Raw genomic sequence first — 18,878 nt, 5'->3', positions numbered from 1 at the left:
CGGGCCGTTTTCGAACGATTAATTCGGTTTTATGGTCCGCTAAGAGTTACGACGGAAACCGTGTAAATCACACGGGAACACGAAGCCGCGTCCGACGCCCACGTGTGTCTGTATGGGATGCGCGTGGACACATACCTGCACCACACGCATACACGTTACACGTGTCCGGCCGTGCATAACATAACACTGGCAGTGCCGCGACCTGTCGAGACCGCAATAAATTCCACTTAGCCGTTTTTGCCGCGTTAGTGTTTCGACGTGCGCGCGCGTGCGCCTGACAACGCGGCGCCGCGAATTCGGTGATCGTCTTTCAACGTATTGCGTCTATTGAACGCGCGGGAAGTAAGCACGTGGTTGAGGTCCGATACGTACGAGTTGCATTTGCACGCGCCTGTTTTTGAAAACACGCAGCGTTGAGGAAGAGACGCGATAAGAATGGAAAAGTATCAAAACGTGGAAGCTATCAGGTTTGGCGGAAGAAACATAACGTAGGTTCTTATCGATAACGTTGGTTATTACTAATTTCATCAGTTTCTGGCTTATTATGGATCCTCCTTCACATGCAATACGATATTAGGATCACAGACCATGACAAGATGAAAGAACTATGCAAAATGAAAACACAAGTCTGCATAAAACGGTGAACACCACAGCGACAGAAGAATCGCTCCACGATTCTATGCACGATCCCACCTCCTACCACTACTGAACGTAACTTCATAACTCCACAAACCTGTCATTCACTATGCAAGGCCCCATTGAACGTCAAGAGACTAGAACTCGTCAGAGGCATCTCTAAACTTCTCATCGAGCGTTCTCCCTCTTCTCTAAACCCTCTACATAGAACCCTCTGCTATCTAAGAAAGAAAAAAGAAAAAAAGGAAAAAAAAACAAAGTCTAACATCGGTCCATTTTCCGCGACGGAAGAACGGAAGAAATAATGTATGCTAGGGGCTCGCACCCGAGTGACAATGACGTCGGAGGAGAGGAAGAATGAAAAAGAAGTAAAAAAATACACAGAGAAAGAGAGGGGTTCGATCCATTGACGAAGACTTTCGTCTGAAGGCAACGAGAAGAGAAGGTAGCTAGATCCAGGCATAATCGAACGTGGCAACCGTGCGGCGCGTTCGCTGCCACACTAGATTAATGTTATTTCAATGGGGACTTCGGGGTATCGCCATAACTGACCCCGATTTGCATTAGAATCGGGGTGAAATCGCGAAGGGACGCGAGGCTACGACGCGCCGGCTTTCAGAACGCGCCAAACCGTATACGTGTTGTCCGAAACACATCGACCGGTGTCCGGTTTGAAGTTTTAAGTCCCCCCCTCCCATCCTGTTACCCTCACTCTACGAATCTCGTTTTCTTTCGTACGCTTTTCGCCAGGACTAAGATCCACCTCGTGCTATGCCATAGAGAAAAATTACTCGTTCGGAAGGGAAGATCGCGCAACCCCTTCGTAATCGTACTCCGGAGGACATTGTTTCCCTGTAACTGCTATTCAGGGCCAAGTGCTCGCGAAAGACTCCACGGCATCGATACAACCTGGTGAAGAAGTCGGTTGCCGACTTGGTTAACCGAACGTGTAAAGTGAGGATTATACGAGTGAAGGTGATATTATTTGTTGGTTCGCGAGCATTGATCTTTCACAATGAATGGAGGAAAAAGGAAGTGGAGGTTCGTGTTGGAACAGGTGGCCATTGTTGTGTACAACAATTCACACCGTCCATAGACATTTGGATATTTTGATAGATTCTAGAGTAACGATATATAGCATTGTCAAAGTGTGCAAATTGACGATAAATTCGTATTTAGCAACACGTGTCTTGGCAATATAGTTTAGTACATACTCTTTTATATAATAGAATCACCAGGCTATAAATATAAATCATCTATTAGAAAACATAGCAATAATATATTTCATTGTTTTTTATGTAAATATCACTGGTTGTTGTACCAACGTCAGAAATATTCTCGCTTTATTTCGTTTGAGTAGTAAGATGATTAGTCTGATGAAAAGGGTTCTTACTATTAGGTTTAAAAGAGAATTTTATGGTGTTGTGGGATGAGATGGAATGTAGGCAGCTGAATGGGATTGATAATATAACTAACGTGTCTAAAATGAGATTTAATCGGCGGAGATTTTATGGTTTCTGTGAATCGACGGAAGCGACTAATTTCGAATATCGATTCGGTCGTAAAACGTTGAAAACATGTTGTAAAATGCTTTCAGCTAACGAAGAAGATAAGGGTCTAATGCGGCGCTGTCTGCTGGAAGTCTTTGGAGATAAGATAGCTTTTACGTCTAGTCTAACAAATCAATTCTCAGGGAAATGGAAAGTGGATAATAAAGACAACATGCGAAGACATATTTCCGAACGTGTTAACGACGTAGAAGAATTTTTAAAGGAGCTATAATTTTGCGTATTATAAATACGAAATTTCATTTTTCCTTCTCAACGGAAAATAATTATACCAGGACTAGTGCTCATAGCAACGATAATAAATATAAATTAAAGTTTCAATTTAGGTTAATTAATCATTTTAATAAAATAAAGACTAAAGACTAAGACTAAAGTTAAAATTGTTTGAAGTAAATTACCTTTGAGCCGTCGACGCGACATCAACTCCTGGTATGAATTCATCAAAGACAGATTGTACCTGTAACAGATTTTAAAGTGAATTTAAATTTCAGTATACTGTCACAATGACAAGTAGAGAAGATTGACTTAGGTAACTTTAAAATCGACTTTAATACGAAAAATTAAAAAAGATTTTTCAATTTTTCGAACGATCACCAAAACCAATAATCATCACCAGCTGCATAAACATCTCGCACATCTTCGAATAAAAAGGAAAGAATCTATTAAACGAATATCTTACAAGCATCCCCCCCATGTAAATTTTCTATTTTCTCTTTCAACTAACGTTTCATCAATGTGGCGGAAAAAACGAGGTACAAAGAACATCGTCGACGAAGCACGAGACGCGGCAACCGTAACGGAAATGACTGGTGGAAACATGTCATTATCCGGCTAAGTTCCAGCAAATTGGAAACAGCAGCGTACAAGGAGGGTGAACGATTTGCAGGAGCGTCGCTGGTGCTCGATGGCCCGGAACCTCGCATCATTAATATCCGGAAAATCATGTCCGGTGGTCCGTCGTCGGCCTCGGAAAGCAGCTACGTTGCTCTCAGTGGCCAAAGACGCATCTCATTTTTCATCGTCGACCGAGAAAATGCTAGGCGACAATGACGTCTCGTTAATTCACGTTACGCGGAATGGAATAATGTCGACGGAATAGTGTCGACGACCGTCTAGCTGGGATTTCATTATCGATAGTGCCGCTTATTACGTGTCTCCGAACGCCTTTCAATCATCGTGAAATTGCATCCTCGGAAACTGTTACGATTCCTTTGGTCGAGTCGTCGCCCACCATTCTTCGTCAATTTATATGAAGAAAAGAGCAAAGTGTATTTGGTATATTTGACAGAATTGTTTCGGAATGAATTTTCATGGTGAATGTAGAACTAATTTTTAAATCTCTAATCCTATCAACGGAGGGAAATAATATTTGTTGAAATATTATAAGAAGATATTTTTCATATATTCGGAACAAAAAAATAAATTATCCAAAAAAGTATATCTATTCATCAGAGAAGCATACGTGATTACTTGCTTCTCTAGTGAAATATATCTATTATTAAGAATACCAAAAGGAATAAAGAAATACGCATTTGTCACTAAATCCAACCGTGCTTCCAGCTTTTCATACCATCCTCATCCACAGAAAACCGATTTCCTAAAAAATTAAACAAACTTTGGCCCCTTACGGACGAGCCCGAGTCAATCAGAATGAATTATTCGAAGCATTCTAAAGGCACGAAGACCCTTACACGTATCTCTGTCTCTCTTTACTTTTCTTTCTCTATAAACGTATCTGTACGCTTTTCTCTAAGTGTGTATGTAGGTACTGTACGATTGTGTACGTGTGTGTCAGAGAGTTTAACGCTCGGCGCACGGGTCATACAATGCCGTGTATGGACACTATGGGTATTGTGCGAAGCGAGAGCGAATGAATATGCGCGCACGATGCATCAAAGAGTTAAGACTCAATGGCGGACCACACAGACCCCGGAATTGAGAGGACAGTCGGCTTAACGGTTAACGTATTATTATACGGATGCACGTTATAGCCGGCCATCGGAACGGTTATCATTGTCTATGATCCTTTTCCGTGGTGAAGAGAGGCCGGACGCGTACCTGACCTTTGGTCCTGAGGGGAATGCTTCAAGATACTAACCGCGTGATTCGATAATTAAACCGTGCTAGCATCTGTTTGAAACGCATTGTGCCACTCGAAAGTGCGAGTTTCGAGCTTTGTTGTCTCTTTTCAACGATTCCCCCGCGCGAAAGGGGTGATCGTATGAATTTCTTTGGAAATAGAGAAATATCGTTTGTCTTTGTGTGTCGTGCTTCTGAAGAAGTTGATAGATTAGTTATTTTTGCACTTTATTTGTGTACAGTGGCTCACAAAAGTATTTAGACGTTTGTACCATTTGACGCCTTTCATGAATATATTATGAGCGTTCTACGGAACGTTTTGAAATTTCATTGTAACGTCTAATGACGCTTGACTGTCACGTGATCATATCGTGATCATATCAAAGAGCATAAATATTCAATAGGATCATATATAACTTTTATCATCTGCTTAGGATTGTTGTTGATACTGCAAACTAATTGTTTACTAAATATAGGTTTGCAATAAATACCTCTATAAAAATATAATTCTATATACATTTCCGGATTGATTTCAAATTTTACCAATGTAATCATATCGATCAATTGTTATTATAGTGCATTAAAAATTCTTTATATAACACACGCAATAGATAAAATTATCTACAGATGTCCAAATACTTTCACGAGCTGCTGTACTTTGATATTGTTTTGTATTAATTCCACAATGGCCGGTGCTTATCTTTAAGTCTATTCAGAAAGCATTACACGCCCGTTCCTATGTATAGGAATATTGTTCGATAGGAGTTTCTGTGTACTGGTTTCGCTACGTTATCTATCTATGGAGAAGGAATTAGATTGGAGCGAATTAAGTCGATAATGCTGTTTCGCGATATTCATGTTTCTCTGAATAGGATATTCGATATTATATATTTAAAAAAATATGTATAAATAAACGAAGTAGACCGCTGTGTTTCTGCACGTGTGTTTCCTCGTTACACAGTACGTTTATACTAAAAGGGAGAGAGGAGACACAAAATATTTTTCTGTCCATTTGTTGACTTCTTAAAATGCTTGCACGAGTTGGTTCGACCACTTCGATGATCCTGCTCGTTACATTCTTACCTCAATACCTTTTTCCTCTGATTCTTCGTATATGTTCGATCGAAGAAAGGGAATGTTTACGTAGTCTGGCGCAGGACATCGAGTCCCGCTTTATCGTTTTCTTTTACCATTCTCGGCCGTCGAGGGTGGAACACTGTTATTATAATGGCATCAAGAGGGACGAGCAACAACAGAGTGACCGGTAGCTCACTGATTCCTCTGTCGAACTGTCGGAATTGTATGGTTTAACCCACCATAGATGGGAACAAGTTGACTGTAGTATATACAGGAAAAGAGACCCAAGTTTTGAGTATACTATCCCTTTAATTCATTGTAGCATTTACCTTAATGCTTCCCATACATATATCTACACCATTTATATTAAATTCTTTCAACATTTATATTAATCAGCTCGAGTTTCCTTGTACGTTACGTTACTAGTTTATCGTAATATTTATTTAAAAATCTTTTGCTGCATTATCATATCACAATAGTCGTTATATGTTCTTTTTCACAAATTTTATAATTTTTCTATAAATTTTCAACACCTATATTGATCCTTACATTAATCGACTCAAGCTTTGCTTGAAAATTGTCTACTATCTGAATCATTATTCCACAATATCCATCCGATTCAAATTTTTGACACAAGTATGCATCTATCTTTCTATTAACCGCAACATTTATTTTAACTACACCTACTTCACTTATTAATCAAGAGTTCCACTAAGAACCTTCTCTATAAATTAACAAAAGAATATTCCTGCTACCCTCCTCTTAATACCTGTATCGCTTCTGCTCAATCAAAAAGAAAGAAAAAGGTGAGGCAACGAATCTTATCGCGAGGATTCATCAAGGATTTTCCAAATTGAGTTTTCCAGCTGGTTAAACAATCTCGATATCAAGCTCGACAGTGCGTACAACTCGGTACACAAGGTTGCATGGGAGCCAGAGGGTTGGAAGGGACGCGAGAGCTCGGCCAGCCCTCCGTGGCCGTGGCCCAGCAGGGGAACGCAGGCACCAGGCTGTCTGCCTCGAAACACGGTCCAGCCGTGACCATCTCTGGGCGTTCACGTGTCCGTGGACACCCATATACACCCATCGTGAAGAGAGGTGAGAGTGGAGGCACCTACCTCGACGAGCGTCGACGGTCTGCGTGCCGGTGTAAAAATAGAAAAGCCAACGCGGGAACCCGTCCAACTGCATATTACTTCGGACATCGGAATGCACAGCCCTGTGACCGGTGCACGTAGGAACGCGCGTGTGTTTTACGCCCTCCTGCTCGACCGTGGTCCTCCTTCGGAATGTGTCTTTTTACTCTTTGTATCTTTATATTATTATTTTTTCTTACGTTCTCTTCTCTGTCATATACGACGTGAATAGCGGATGAGAGAAAGAGGAGGAGTGTAACGAAAGCAAAACGGTAGCGATTGATTCGTATTTGGGCCTGGGATCATGGTGGGCGAACAAGTGGAACGCGGGATTAGGCGACCAGCTAAGTGGATTCGAGGCTCGTTGAGGGTTTTCGCTTGGCGGGATTTTCGACGGTTTCTTGGAAGGGTTACCGAGGACTCGGGTGTTAAATTGATAGAGTTTGATTATTTGAATCAAGGTATATCGCATCGTATTAATTTCAGACCAATCTGTGATTTGGTATAATTATTTCTTGCGCTGATTTCATCGATAAGAAAGAGCGAGAAAATGAAAAATCTTACTGTGTATTAATTTACAGATATATATTATTCTTTGTCGAAGGAGGAGTTATAATTTCATAAAGTTTCAACATTGTATGATAAAAATGTTCATAGTGTGAAGGATTAAATACATCGTAAAGCGTAAAAAAGTGGAACCAAATCCGAACTAACGATTTTTAATCAGCCAACGCGAGAACTATTGGCAATATCAATTCGCATCGAGCGCTCTTTGGGTCGAAGATCTTTATTCAGTTCTGTAGAGTCTGTCGGCGAATAACGAGAGAAGAGAGCCGCATGGGGACGAGGGTCAGACCGTTTCAGAGCTTAGAGGGCCAAGAGGGAACTCTATTTTCATCTTCATTTGGCGGACGTGGCGTACGTTTCAAAAATTGCCGACCAGGGCCATAAATGGCGCAGTAAAAATCGGGTCCGCGCATTCGCCGCGGCTTAATGGCTGATTCAGCAGGATCTCGTTTGTCGTCCATTATGGACGCGAGCCGATCGACAGTATTTTTCGGGGTAGCATTGTATGGAATTCTTCACGCCTGCCAATCGGCCTCGCCGATGGGCCTTGAGTCGCATGCACGCGTAACATCCGCGAACCTAACCGTAATCCTAAACCGAGACTCGAAGAAAGAGGACGAAGAAAGACGGAGAAAGAAAAGAAGTAAACTGTATCGTTGCAAGAGGGATGCGCCGATTATACGGCTCCCGAGAAGAAGAAAAGCGAGTGGAACCGTATCTTTGGTATTCAAGCGAGCCGCTCGAGCGCGAGATATTAGATGTTTTGGAAACATAACGTGGAAGGGTGAGAGCGGAAAGCTACCTTTCTGATCCTCCGCTTGTCTATGGACCAGTCTACTTCGATGATCCCGGGGGATGAAAAAAGAAAAGAAGATTCGTGATATGTATATACATCGAAAGATCACGCGTGAGCGAAGCCTAAAGTGAGCCCCATCGTAGATCGCCATCTGGCTCCTGATCTAGAAGGAACCACGCTTCGATAGTCGCGATATTCTTGCGAACTATCCTCCTGAAGAATCCTAGCTTTTCTCCGGTGTCCGGCAAAAAACGCTGGTCTCTTTGTAGCCGGATTTGTAATTAAAATCTAACCTGATCTTCCTATTCTTCCGTCTCCTCTTCTCCTTTTTTCCGATGTATCTAGATCCAAGTGGATCCTCGGGGTCAGTTGCCGGATTGTGAATCACGGTTATAGTGACCCCTCGGGTCTCTTCAGGTACTTGAAGCACTCGATGAGTTTTTTGATACACTCGAGGACTATCTCGAGTAGCAAATTTGCATCTTTCGTTCTTAGAAGAATATTAGGGCGATATATATTACATAAATCTTTTAAAAGAATATTAGGGTGATACATATTATATAGATCTTTTAAAAGAATATTAGGGCGATCTAACAATAACTCATATACAAAAGTATAAAATTACAAAAAAAGTGCAAGAAGGCATAAATCTGGCAAGATAAAGACTCAACATCCGAGTACCCTAAATCTATCTACGATCAAAGATCATAGAAGCCATTAGGTATTATCTTCATCTTAGACGTCGAAATTCTCACGGTGGTTAGGACGAAATATCTTCCACTAGGATATGATAGGATTATCTCAGCCGAGTTAATTCGCTACATTCGATTGTGAACAATTTTTATACGAGCTACATTTGTTAGTTTACATTTGGTGTTACGAGCTACAGTTGCACAGGATCGTTTGAAAAGTTTAGTCGTTTTTCATATTTTTTCTTGTTGGATCCTAAAGTGCACGATATTTTCCTGTTCTTTCGTTATTACATTACAAAATAACAATGCCTCATAAAACACAACAAATTTAATCATTCGGTGCAAACTTTAAGATGGAGTTGTAAGACGGTGAAGCTTAACTGACCTAAATAACTACTTTCCTTACAACTTATAACTCTACTTATTATACTTCTGGAAGAAGTATAATATTTAATAGGTTCATGGACTAGTTTGATTCACAAATAGGATGATCGAAAGGCGCGATGGAAGCGCCATAGGTAGCTGATGAGCCGGTACAATGTATCGGGTAGATGTTATCTGGCTTTGATCGTAGGAAGGGTACAACCAACCCCTTCCTCGAGTCTGGTAACGAGCCAAACAACCCTTCGTCCGTGTCCTTTTCCATTCCAATCAGTTTCAAAAGGAAGTATACGCGGTTGCAAGCGGCCCTCCTTTGGTTTCCAAGCGTTGCCACTCTCGTGGGATCTATGGTCCACTGGCCTCGATCTCGCCTCTTCCTCTTCATCTTCTCTTTTTTTACGAAGCCCTTCTGATTCAAGAAAGTATCATGTATCGACGGCAAAAAATGGCGTATTCATATACAGATTGTTACATCGAGGATGTGTCCTCTTCACGTTGCGCCACGGACGCTTCTTCGTCGTTCGAGCGTTTGCACCGTTCGGAAACTCTCGCGCGGCGGCTCGGGCGTGAAAGCGTTGCTAGGCGAGCGTAGGACGCTCGAAAGGATTAACGGCCCAGGGACCAGCTAATAACGAACTCGAGAGCCACGTATCTTCTGGATGGTGGAGCTTCTTCCGTTCGAGCGTAAATGGGTGTACTTTATGGGATGTGCAAGTGGTTGCGCGAGATTTCGAGTACGGTCATTGAATTTGAGACGGATTGATTTTAAATACATACGTAGCTATATTGGTAGCCTTATACCCCATTTTCACGCCTCTGGAAATTAGAATTTTCTATAGATGGTGTGGAAATTGAATTGTAGACCTCGCGAAGATTTGAAAATTAAAATTCTATATGACTAGGGTAAAAAATTCTCATCTAACTGTCTTTGGGGAGGAGGGCAAATTTGCAAGGGCTCCGAATATAGACTTTGTTAAAAAAAATTGTTAATTGAAATTTCATATAAGAATTCTAGAAATTGAAACACGATCCAGCTGCAAAGTACCCGAGATTTTCGATCGGCTTGAAAATCACCGCGAATCGTTAGATCGTCGCGCTAGCGATCTCAACGTTCATTGGGTTAGAATAATCCTAAAAAATAAGAGACTAGAGCGCGACGAACGCGTCGTGGAGATTTCTTTCTGGGCTCTCCGATCGGATGAGATGAGATCGCGATACTGTCTTCCTTAGACGAGAAACCAGCCATTGTCTGGCTTATCTTACGAAGGTGTCCCACACGAGTGAAATCATCCACGAAACAAAAGGGGCGACAGGGTGTCAGGAATGGTGGAGATCGTTCAGAGAGAAGATAGAGAGAGAGAGAGAGAGAGAGAGAGAAAGAGAGAGAGAAAGGGAATAAAGGGAGAAGGTTAGAAACAGTCAAGGCACAATGCCAGGTATCCACGGGGACGTGGCATAAATATATAATACATTTATGTGGCGGCGCTTCTTTTCAAAGTGTTCCGCGACAGTCTTTTATTTTCGACCTTTGAGCTATGCTAGGAGGCCCATTGAGAGAATGGAAAAGGACAGATCGGCCGGGGATCGATGTATCTTTCATCCGTGGCGATCGATTTGTGCGTAGATCGCATTGTCTGCTCGACAGCTCCACACGAGGCTTAGGAACGATCCTCCTTCTATTTCCATTCCGTATCGCCCGCTACCAAGATTACGATTCAATGGCATTTATTCAATGAAAGCGACGTTCACAATGGACGACTTAATATAAATAAAGCAGCTCCGCGGAGTGAAATGCGTTTGATACGCGTTTAGGTCGGATCACGCGTCCATGACGCGTCCTAAAGGTGCGTGTAGCTTGATCGTAATTGGATAATAGAATTCAGTGATCGATCAAGATACTTTAGCAATTTCGTTTTGCTCGTTCTTTTATGCAAGAATGACGAAAAAAGAAAACAATAGAACATAGTCTAATCGTTATTTTTCTTTTCTTTTCGATTTGTGAAATCGATCGTGTGTGGCTTCTTAAGAATTCGAATATTCCACGGACAAAACGCGTCCTTTATCCACTCCAATCCTTACTAGGATAGAAGAAACAGCATTTCACGCGTCGTTCCGGTACTGGAACTGGAAGGCAGGTGTCGAACCGTCAAGAAACTTGAAACTCGAACGAGCACGAAACGGAGGAAGCGGATCGTTCTTCGTATTCGTGGCGGGTGCGGGAAAGATAGGGGCGTGGTACTGCTACCTCGCGAAGTGCGCGTGCTTTTTTTCCTTGCAAATTCTTCCTGTTCCAGTGTCGACATTATGAAGTAATTGGTGGAACGGCTGGTTGCTAGAATTCCTGAAGAAAGGCTAGTTGAAGCACCGCCTCGCGTCAAAATTGCCCTCACATCCGTGAATTCCACAAACTCGGTTAATGTCCCTGCTTTTATGCAAACATGTCCTGCGATCTACGGATGTAATAACTTTTTAAACGATCCTTTTATCCGAAGGATAAGGGTAAGCCGATTAAGGCCACCTGTTCGTTTCTCTCCTTCTTTGTTTTCTTCTTGGTTGACAAACTTGCAAGCGAGATCAAACTGTGATTGGAAAGGGAAAGAATGGTACAGGTTGTTGTAGCTTCTTGCTGGGTTCTATTGCAGAAATCTAACTTTCTTCTCTTACAGTTATACTTTTCTTTCGTCAGAGAATTAACCGAAATATGCACGCATTCTTTTTATGATACTTTTCAGATCGAACTTTTGCATTACTTCTGGTCACTTTCCAAGAAATAATCACACCATTCGTGGAAGATTTAAAGCTACAAAATATAAAATGAAATTGAAATTTATGGCAACGATATAGTTTATTATTTAGACGACGCAATTTTCTGTTTTATGAACGTGTACTATCCCTAAATGGAAAAATAGATAAAAAGTTACACAACCAAAAGCAAGTCTCGAAACTTTGCATTGTCACAGAATAGAGTTCAACAATTCCTCCTCTTTTTCTTTCCTCGCAAAGATTAATAAACTTCCCTTTGCAGCACTCGACAAAACTACCACCTAACTAGTATTCGGTTCAGTCTACTCTCCTAGAGTCAGGCTCAAGTACCTCGTGGTCCGAACTCGTTCCCTTCATCATCCATGAGTAACTTATCATCTCTCGAAACTATGTTCGTACACACGTGTACATACGCGGAGAGCAGGGAAAGGGTGTCAGAAACATTCTACGACGAGTATAGAGGAGGTAACAGGAGGAATCGTAGTTTCGTTTGTTGCTTGGCGAGTTTACTACGATCGTTGCGGTTCCTTGTTGGCCGAAGGAGCAGAAGCTGATGTCCTTGGGGGACTCCCCGCTGGCAGCATACGTAAACCGTGGCTCAGGATGGAAACGGTGAGGACGAAAAGAGAGACAGAACGCGAGCAAAAGGGTGTTTGTCGAAACTAGCTTTCGAAAGAGGCGTTGCGGTGGGTTCGAGTCTCGTATACCTCCCACGAGGCACGAATTGTTTATCGGCAATTGCCGTAGAAGACCTCGATCCTCACTCGTGTACTCTTATTACATTGTTCCTTCGAGTTTATAATCGCTATGCTGAAACGAAATAAAGAACACAGAATCTTCATAGCAAGTGACTTTTGCACCTCGACAAAGGGAAACGACAATAATCCTACAACATTGTTTATTATATTTATTCTTGAAGGTGCAGTACGTCTTAAGTAGGGTACCAGGTATTCTTTAACGGAACTAGCTGATATTTAGGAGCCATAGAGGCAAGAAGTTTCACTTTAAACCTTGTATTTGTGAAGGATTTATGATTATTTCCTTTTTTATCTTCTGTCAACAAAGTGGACGTGTACAAGGATTTTGTGCAAGATAATCCACCACGTGGGACACAACAAATAGAAAGTTTTCATCTTAAAATTTATACACGAAAGCATTATTACCGATGACCATTATAAGGTACATCTATAAAATATTTGAATTTTGTATTTTAACTAGCAAATACGATCGATACTTCAAGTTTTCGGTCTGGACCTGACGAGGGGTGAAACAGCGTGTTCGTCGCTGGTCGAACGATCACGGACTAATGTCACTTATCGCGGTTCGCCCAGAGACTTCGTTCTCTCCTCCCTCGATTGGCTTTCAGCCCTAACCAACAATTTGCGGACCCTTCGAAAACTGGCCGACCGCGAATCGCCCGGTCGAACCGTGAATAAGAACGTATGCTGCGTGCACTTACCCCCTTGACTTTATGGGGACACATATGCGTTGGGCTTAAACGTTTGTCCGGGGGTTGTGGTTATAGTACCTCGAAAAGTAGACGAACACATCTTTTGTGACTGCGCTGTTACAATCATTAACGTTTGAAATTGAGATTTCAGATGACATAATTTTTTATTTCACCAACGTCCACTATCTGCAAATGGAAGAATGGATGACAGCATCTTTTGTAGCCACATTATCATAACTGTGAATGTTTGAGACGGGAAGCATGTTCCTATAAAATGGGGAATTGAAATTTAAATTTTTAGGGATGTTATGAAATATGATATACATTGTTATTTAAACAATAGGTTGTAATATATGAAATGTTCGAGTTTCTATAATTCTATTAAAGAGTTAAAATTATATATGAAAGAGAGAGTTTGTAGCCACATTATCATAACTGTGAATGTTTGAGACGGGAAGCATGTTCCTATAAAATGGGGAATTGAAATTTAAATTTTTAGGGATGTTATGAAATATGATATACATTGTTATTTAAACAATAGGTTGTAATATATGAAATGTTCGAGTTTCTATAATTCTATTAAAGAGTTAAAATTATATATGAAAGAGAGAGAGAGAGAGAGAAAGAGGGAGAGAGAGAGAGAGAGAGAGAGAGAGAGAATTCTAAAATGCTTTGAAATAACATACAGTGAAGAGAATATTTTTCGAAAAAAATATGTAGAAAATTGCTACAATAGAATCGAGAATTTCACATGTGACAGTCTAATATAATTTTCTATGAATGTTTAGTATTTCTAGTTATACTTTTCATTACTTTAGTATTACTTTTAAGACAAATTCCGTATAATAAGTTTCCATTGAGAAGATGGATCAGGTCCAGTTGCTTTCGAGTTGCCACAGGAGAGTTTCTAGCTGTTCCGGACTCACGTTGACCTGTCCACGTTGAACAATGGCCGATTCAGCGTTGCGAATACTGAAAATGTTGGTCCATTGTCCACACGGTCATACAAAGGAAAAACCTACGAATGGCATAGGAAGTACGGTTACCAGCGGCGTTTCTCACAAACGACGCACCGTTTGTGGGAAACTTGCGGACCACTCTTCCTGATTTTCCTGTTCCTGGATTTCGTCTTCCGTGAAGAGTTTCTCAATGAATTCTCTTATTTTCCGAAACATTGTCAAACTCTACATTCTACATCATCTAAAATCTACGAATCCCAAAGAACGAACTTTACTTTATATATTTTTACTCCTACAAATACATTCAAATCCTAACATACATTTTCAAACAAATATCTTCAAACAAAAATACCCATAATTTTTTTTTTTTATTTAGTTGTTTACATTCACAATTTGTCCGATTTGGACATTTGGTAGAATGAAATACCAATAATGATGGTAATTAAAGCTAAAACAATTATGCTATAATAAATATGTAAATTCATATCCTAACATACATTTTCAAACAAATATCTTCGAACAAAAATATCAATAGTGAGAGTAATTAAAGCTGAAACAATTATGCTATAATAAATATGTATAGTAAATAATTCCTAAAATTTTTTTTTAATTACGAAGAGGATGAAACTGCACGAGCGTAAAAAGGTTTGTAGCTTTCGTGTAATACAATGTAATAAATAAAAATATAAGAAAATATAACAAATATAGAAAATATTTCTGAAACCAAATATTATAAGAAGTGTTTTACAGGCTATTAGAGGAAGTGTTTTCAAACAGATCGTAGATAGCGATCGAAGCAATCCTTTCGGAATGCAGGAGGAATAGAAAAATAAAAACCTAGTGTTCATTGATAGTTCTGGTCGAGGTGTCGGAGCGGTGGGAAATGGCGGGAATAAAGGGGGTCTCTGAGACGTGTTGGGGGTGGAGTCGTTCTCGACGGGGTGCCAGGAATTTTTAAAATGGCCTTCGTTACGTTTCCTTTGCTTTGAGCGGAAAGCGTTTTCGAGAAGAGTGGGAGGCTGTCTCGACCAGACAGACTGGCACCAGCATTTTACATAGGCGTAGACTATTCAAGTTTTTCATCCTGGCCATCATTTTCGATATTCTCCTCTTTCACAGAGTGAAAGTGTCGATTTCCCTTGATTCTCGTCTCCAAGGAATTGGTCGGAACAAAAAGCATTAACCCTTTCATGCAGAACGTTATGCCCCTGTTTGTTTAATATTTGTTGACTAGCTTTTCTCTTAAATCTGTTAATTATTAACGACGTTCTGTTAGGAGCTTCTGTGTGCATTGTTTCAGGCTTGTTGTTTTAGGAATTAATTTTAATACTATTAACTTTCACTAGGGAAATATCTGGAGGAATTTTCAGAAAGTAGTACTTTTCAACGAATATTATGTAATACCATACTAAACCGAGTATCCTACTACCTAACTTTCGACGTACAAACTTTCACTCGTAAAAAGAACCCAAATTAAAAAAAATTGTCTTCCTTTTAGTATCACGTTCGGCATAAATTGCCGCAGTAAAAGCTATTGTACAAACAGAACCCAACTTTCGAAATAGTCTTCGCTAAATTTCTCAGGAAGAAACCCAACCCAAGGAAATTTCTCTCGACATTTCAACTCAACCTAAATTTAATGGAGCATCTCGAATCTTCGGCATTCCGTGAAAAGAGACGCATATATGTATCCACTGTCGCCTATCGATTAAGCCAACGAAGACACGGGATCGAAACTGGCGGCACACCCATGAACGCATCCGTGGCAACAATAGGTTAACACACAGGGGCCAGTGGCGCAACTCGCGTAATGTAATTATGGTACACGAAGCACGGAAGGTAGTCACTGCCATAATGGGCAATTGTCCCTGGCGAATGGTGCCACAATGGCGGATTTCATTGCCGTTAACAACTGACTGTCCAAATACATCGTGCAGCCCGCGCCAGGACAATGAACGACCGCTGTCCGGATCAGGTTCTCTTTAAACCACGGACGTTGTTTATCAGCATCGCCTGGACGATGGTCCTCTTCAATTCCTCTCCCTCCTTTCACCTCTATATTTCACCTCACTCTATTTTCCCTTGCGCTCATCTTCCCGCGATTCTAGTTTATTTTTTCTCTTTCCACGCTACTACCCTATCCATTCGCGTTCTTCTACGAACGTTCAACGAACAACCCCTTGACAAGCCTTCAGATTTGTACGAGGATTATGTTGACCTTCTGCTCGAATCTATTGCCTCCAAGGGGACGACAGGTTCTAGCGTCGAGAAGCGGCGCTGGGACTTTGGGAATTCGAATGATCCAGCACCCGGTCCATCGTGTATACCTGATCCTATCTCTCGAGATATTATCTTTTCATATTTTATATCGATGTTATCTCAAAGGATGGTATATTATTGGTATTATAGAGCGAGGTGTTTCGATGCATACGAATGTCTCTGATTTATCAGTTTTCTTTGTGAATCATTTTAGAACGATATTAGCTTCTACGAATGTACACCGTCCACCAGGATATTAACTCGTTGTATTTGCTCTACGTTGTTTAACATCTTACATATTACATAATATCAAACATATGATGCGAATGGAGTGACAAATTTATAATAAAGTAATATTTATAAGAAAGTAAAATCTCTTCTCTCACGTCCTGACAAAATTCCCACACTCCGACGATCGATCACTTTTCCTCTAGTCGCAAAAATCGTCGAAGACTTCTAAGCACGAAGACAAGCTGCCTCGTAGCCAATCGGCCGAGCTGTTTACTCAGGATATCTTCGTTTCTAAGAAAGCTGGATGGGTCTCTTTACTCAGCCAGCCAGCCTAAACAACGTCATTATACTCTTCGTTTCTTACCTATGAAACTATCCAGAACTTCCCAATATTTATCACGTTGTGGTCGATGTAAAAAAATGTGCATGAGGAACGAGATATGTCATGTTTGAATATCGTGTTGTCGTGTTGTATCGTTTACCTCCTACTTGTATAAGAATGAAACATTTTAGGGTGGTTTTGTAGCTACGAAACACAGTGTATAACGACCACCGTAGACACCGTAGTCTGTTTGGAAATTCATTACTACCAGATTTCCCGGTGGTTGAACTCGTCCTGTGGTAGAGTCTTCTTCACAGAACTCGTTCGCGCCCTCGAGCCGACACTTATACTCCTATTAAAAGAATCCTCGTTTATTACGGCGCTCACTTTGCGAACTTAATGGCCGGCGTGCCTACCGGTCACACGCGAGGAGACAAAGAGATACAGAGAGCGAACGATGAAAGAGAGAAGAACTGTCTCTGTGTCGAGGGACACGATCACGAGGCCTGCTTGACCGATCGGACGAGTTTTTAGTTGAAAATAATCGGCGGTCACCCCATGCTCGTGCCTAGTTTGCGATCTGTAAAGGACAGTGGAATGATTTGTGAGGGCCGACAGATGTTGGCCTCGCCTCGTACAGATATTCCATCCCTTGTTCCATCGGACTCATCCTGTGAGTTGCAGAGCGGTGGCTCTCTCGAAAACTTATGCCCGCTCAATTGAGCGTAAAGAATGCACGCAAACATTACTGTGTAAGGTATTCTAGGTCCCTGCCTATCTGTGGCTGTCTTCTCCCTTTCCTTTCTGCGGAATATTCAGGGCAAATAATAATTTATTCGCAACAAAAGAACGTATACGACCCGTATGGAGGAGCTCCTGTAAACAGGATGTTCACAAACATGACGGATGTAAACTGCAGCCTGTGTATCTTAAGTAAGCAACAAGACGTGGAACCTTGTTAGGTAATTTTCGAGGGCATTCTGAGCTATCTTGCTGCCGGTATTACCGCGATTGATCGTTTTCTTGTGTTTTCTTCTCCGTCGGAATTTGCATGGAACATAGAATAGTGCTCGTTGTAGACTTTCCATCGTTGACTATTTTGCAAACCAATTTTTTCATCGCAACAAGGTGCATTAAAACGATGATATACGCAGAAGCTACCAAATTATACGGTATGTTATATCGAGATACGATTCTTTAGCTGGAACGACGAATGTTTGTTAGAATACAACGATATTAATCTTATACAGACACCTACACAGGCATTTGAACAGGACACTTACACAGGTCATACTCACTACTGTATAGAGAGTGGGGTTCAAAATCTTTTAAGGGACCATGAGTCACTACGTACAGTCAATTTGAGAGTAACTAGCCAACTGTCAACAATCACTTATATTTTTAAATACATTTGGTTCTGTAATTTTGTTTAATAAATATCACCTAATATTATTTCAACATAAACATCGTGTCTTCCACAGATTATTTATCTTAACTTTAAGATTTATTATAAGTATCTACCATATTTGATCTCGAATTTTTATCTTTAAAAACTGCCTATCTCGACGATACAATAAAATTATCCTTTGACCATAAACTACCACAGTAATGCGCGAGTAGAATTTAATTAATCACAAGAATCGGTCCAACAATTTGCATCGCCATTCTGGCGCGAAGGTAAAGCAATTTTCGACTTGCCAAATAAACGTCTATAAAAATCTGATTCTACAGGGGCGCGTTTCTTGCCGTGATGTTAATTAAAAATTTTGAAGTCACGCTTTTAATTAAAACTCGAACGATCGGAGCGAAGACAGGCGAGAATGGTCGTTCGCTCGTGAAAACTTCACTTGATGCCGGATCGATCTACGTTCCATCCCCTGTTCCGTCTATTTTTCACCAAAGAGCCGGCGATCATTCGCCAAAAAACGAGAAGTAACACTTGGCGCGTACACGCGCGCGACG

At 40.9% G+C, this 18,878-nt stretch overlaps 1 protein-coding gene across 1 annotated transcript in view; it reads right to left on the bottom strand.

Moving 5' to 3' along the window:
* Positions 1-18,878, bottom strand: part of LOC100745025 (transcription factor Sox-19b) — a 139,451-nt gene that overhangs the window by 70,991 nt on the left and 49,582 nt on the right. The window contains exon 2 of the mRNA XM_033321799.1: positions 2,603-2,661. The gene's annotated coding sequence lies outside the window, so the exon portion shown is untranslated. The remainder of the gene's footprint in view (positions 1-2,602; positions 2,662-18,878) is intronic.

The sequence above is a fragment of the Bombus impatiens genome, unplaced genomic scaffold (assembly GCF_000188095.3).
Source record: "Bombus impatiens unplaced genomic scaffold, BIMP_2.2 scf_0498, whole genome shotgun sequence".
In the NCBI taxonomy this organism is placed as follows: Eukaryota; Metazoa; Arthropoda; class Insecta; order Hymenoptera; family Apidae; genus Bombus; species Bombus impatiens.
The sequence above is the reverse complement of the archived record's forward strand: the minus strand, read 5'-3'. Positions and strand labels throughout refer to the sequence as shown.